We start from the raw sequence: 3,922 nt of genomic DNA on the forward strand, positions 1-3,922 counted from the left end.
TGTGAATCATGTTTGCACACTTAACAGTGTTAATATTGCGTGGCACCCCAGGGCACCCTTGAAAGGATCTCAAGGCACCTGAGGGGGTGGTATTGTAACCTGGCTGAGAATCACTGAGCTAGGGAATTAAAAGTGCAATCTTTGACAGAGTTGGGCTTTAGCAAGAGCATTTTTCCCCCCTAGAAACTTAAGTAGTAGCCATGAGTTGTTGGCACATGTGTAGGAGGAAGAAGTAGGAGATAAGTGCTAGTGCTATACAGTGATGTTAAGTATGTTAAATAATTACAGAAACTAAGAATAGGGAGGCAAAGGAGACAAGTTTATCCAAAGACTGTTTCATGTCAGTGCAAGTCACAGCACTGCTATTAACAGACTATTGAGTGGAACCAGTAGATTCTGTAGAGTGTAAGTGTTGGACCCAAGGGACCACTTCATCTTGGCCATATTCAAACACTAAGCCTGTCTGGGAATCTTATACGAGTATACGTTAATGGAGTAACGATTCCTGTATTAACCTGTTGAAGTACATGCCTGTATCATTTGTCATTAGGATATTGGTCCTCACCCTATTCAGATGAATAAGGACTGCTCACTTGGAGAAGAATGTGGGCTTCAATCTTAGGGTAGCATTCCATTTCCCTTTGTTTGCCTAAATGACAGTTTTCTAGATGAATACTTGGGTGTTTTTGGCTCAGTCTCTGCATGGTAGATGCACAAGGACATGGGCATGCTCACTTGGCTATACAGTGTTTAGATATATGCACACATTCCTGAGTGCAATTTCAGGAAAGGGATGGAGAAAGAACACCCTGTAGTTGCATGGTTAGTGCACTTGACCAGAAAGTGAAGACTCAGGTTTTAGGCTCCTCTCACACAGACAGGGTTTGAATTTCTCTCTCTAACTTCTGCCAACAGTGCTTTAACCACTGTCATAGTTGAGATATTATCCAGTCCTGTCCTTTTGAAGATGAGTCACTGCCCTTTGCATTTAAGGCCAATTGGGTAATATTGATGGAGAGCAGTGCAGTGGGAGGAAAGTTTTCAGCCTGTTGGGATTAAAGGTACAGGTTAAGACTCAGGCCCTGCTTCCTTCAAGCACAGCATTCATCTCATTGAGCTACACAGCTTCTAGCTTGTTTATATTTTTCTTTTTTCAGGCTGCCTGCTTCAAAAGGAATGAATGCTAGAAAATGCCTAACCTTTGGTGATTCGAGGAGTGTGTTGAGAAGTAAGAGCAATGCAAGCTCAAACCTGCTTTCTCTGTTTTTGTGCAAGTGTTCCTAACTGCTCAGGTACTGGGGCTACAACATGGGAGGATAGGCTTTCATTCCTCTGTGTAACAGTAGTTAGTCATGAGTTACTGACTGACTCTGTTTTTATAACTTAAATGTGCTAATATGTACAGAATGTGAAATTGTATATAGCCACATACTTGCCAGTGTGTAGCTGGCAGTGTATACTTGCATGCATCCACTGCATCTACAGTGAAGGGTAACAGAATTGCTATCTGGGCATAAGTGGCAAAAATACTATTTATGGGGTTACAAAGCAGCCATTTAGGTGCATAAAGGGAATCTGAGTTCCACCTTAACCTCTGTATACATCATCTACTAATGTTTGCTTATATAGAGCATCTGTTTTTAAGACACCCTTCCTTTGTTGATAATAAGCAATGCAATGGTTACAATTTTCCTTCATATTAAATGTAAATGTAAATACAGCTGTGGGCAGTGTAGCTAGAGTTAAGGGTTTTTTTTTTCTTTTGTAATATCTTTTGGATTTAACAAGAAATGTACTTAATTGCCCATATAATGGTCTTATTGCTTTGTCCAGGGCCAGCTGGTTAAGAGATGGTCAGGATACAAGATTGCAGGGGTTCGGTGCAGCAGGGAAAAGAGAGCTTTTATGCTCCATCTCAAGGATATGAATAAATATAGATGGCCTAATATAAGCATATACCATGTTGTGACAGGTAGCCACTCTGGGCCGACCTTAATGTGGCCCGCCCACCTGTTCTTGGGGCAGCCGCCCGCCTACTCACCTGCCATGCCTTGTTCTTAATTGATTAACTGGTGTTAATTAGCGGGAGGCTGCCCTTGTACTACCCCACTGCTAGGGGCGCTATCTGCGGCTCCGTTTCCTTCCCTACACCGCAGTCCACACCTCGCCAATGGAATCGCCATTGTCTCAATTCTATCACTATGTGGCCCCTTCCTGTTCTCTCTGGGCCTTCCTTCCTTTGATGCATGCTCTCTCTGGGGCTCACGGTGCCCAACTTGGGCTTCCCAATAATGCTGCCCCCTATCTGGGGCTCACGGTGCCCACACTTAGGGGGCAGCATTATTGGGAAGCCCAAGTTGGGCACTGTGAGTCCCAGACAGGGGGCAGCATTATTGGGAAGCCCATCTGGGACTCACGGTGCCCAACTTGGGCTCCTCAATAATGCTGCCCCCTATGTGGGGCTCACAGTGCCCAACTTGGGGCTTCTCAAATGCCCCTCTCTGGGCTGGGGTCTATGTACCCCATACGCTGCACCCATACTGGCTCTGGGGTCCCCGTGCTACTGTGGGTTCCCTATGAGGCCTCCTCCAACCCCTAATAGCCTCACCCAAACCACCGGTTCAACAAACAACAAAACACAAGCCCCTGGGCTGTAACATAAATTGAAGCTGCCTGGCTATAACAACATTGCTCAAACCTCAAGAGCTGCCATAAGCTGTACCTGCAGTCAGGCTTCTTACCACATCCTGGCTTAGGGAGCTTCTGCCTCTCTGGCTACTGGCAGGGAATTGCCTCTGGTCTGTGCTTTATATAGGAGCCAGGCCCTGCCCCTTTTAGTCAGCTGACCTCCTGGTTACCCTGGCAACCTACAGCTGGGCTCCTTAGTCACTGCTAGGGCTCCCTCCCTAGCAGTTTCCCCTCTTTAGGAGCAGGGCACCTCAGTGCTCTGTGACATGTCTAGACCTACTGTTGCAAGGTATCGAGCATTCCCAACTTTGAATTTTAGTAACATCATGGGCAAATTACATTTTGCTCTTGCATCTCTGGCAGTTGTTTTTCTTTGGACTTCAGCTATAGCATATGCAAATTAAGTCTGGCCCTTCTATCCCAAGCAAATTAATTTAATGCTACCAAAGCTAGACACCCTGAGGCTGGTTCTTATCAGATACTTTTATGGTACTGAGGGAAGCTCTAAGATATGACGATCAAAGATGGTAGGAGAGCTCCCATATGAAGAATGGCCCTACTTAAAAAATTTACTTTCCAATTTGTCACAAAGAAAAGCAGCTCTCGCTGGCAGATTACAAAAAGGAGAGAATTATTAAATGAAAGGACAAGTACAAAACATGCTTGCCTTGCCACTGATATGGGGCTCCTTGCTAGTCTTATATTATGTTAAAACAGTTTCTTATTATATAGCTAAAACTTTTACACAGTAGGAAAACTCTTTGCTTAAGATCAGTTTTGGGTTTCTCACAGGGCATTACCTTGCAGTTTTATTGCTAAACTGCTTATAGCGCTGCGCTTTTACCACAGAGGTGGCTACGGCTGAGGCTAATTTGCAGCCTGCCTCTTTATGGACAGAGTTAAATTTAGTGTGTATGGCATTTAGTCATTCTGTCTGAAACCAAACCAGTAAAACCTGGATCAGTCCAATTACTTTGTGCTCCTAGTTTCCATGCAGTAGGGTAATTGAGTTTATGGGAAGTCTGCTCACTGAGCAAAAAGATGAAATACCTTCAGTTTTTGAATACAAATTCAGGCCTCACAATGTCTTTTCCTGTCACCAGATTTTACATAAACACCTACTCCCAATTTGTTTATACAGTCATGGAAGTCTTCTTTTCTACATGACAGTTTTCAATATGCACATGGAGATAGAAAGCTGAAACTGTTATCGAAGCAAACCTGGGAGATTAAT

At 44.1% G+C, this 3,922-nt stretch overlaps 1 long non-coding RNA gene across 1 annotated transcript; it reads right to left on the bottom strand.

The window, feature by feature from the left end:
- Window positions 1-683: 683 nt before the first annotated feature.
- Window positions 684-2,785, bottom strand: LOC132249535 (uncharacterized). Its single transcript, XR_009461008.1, has 2 exons — window positions 2,723-2,785; window positions 684-1,046 (listed from the first exon to the last, which is right to left on the bottom strand). It is a non-coding gene; the product is annotated as an uncharacterized LOC132249535 (long non-coding RNA).
- Between the last annotated feature and the right edge of the window lie 1,137 nt (window positions 2,786-3,922).

The sequence above is a fragment of the Alligator mississippiensis genome, chromosome 3 (genome assembly GCF_030867095.1).
Source record: "Alligator mississippiensis isolate rAllMis1 chromosome 3, rAllMis1, whole genome shotgun sequence".
In the NCBI taxonomy this organism is placed as follows: domain Eukaryota; kingdom Metazoa; phylum Chordata; order Crocodylia; family Alligatoridae; genus Alligator; species Alligator mississippiensis.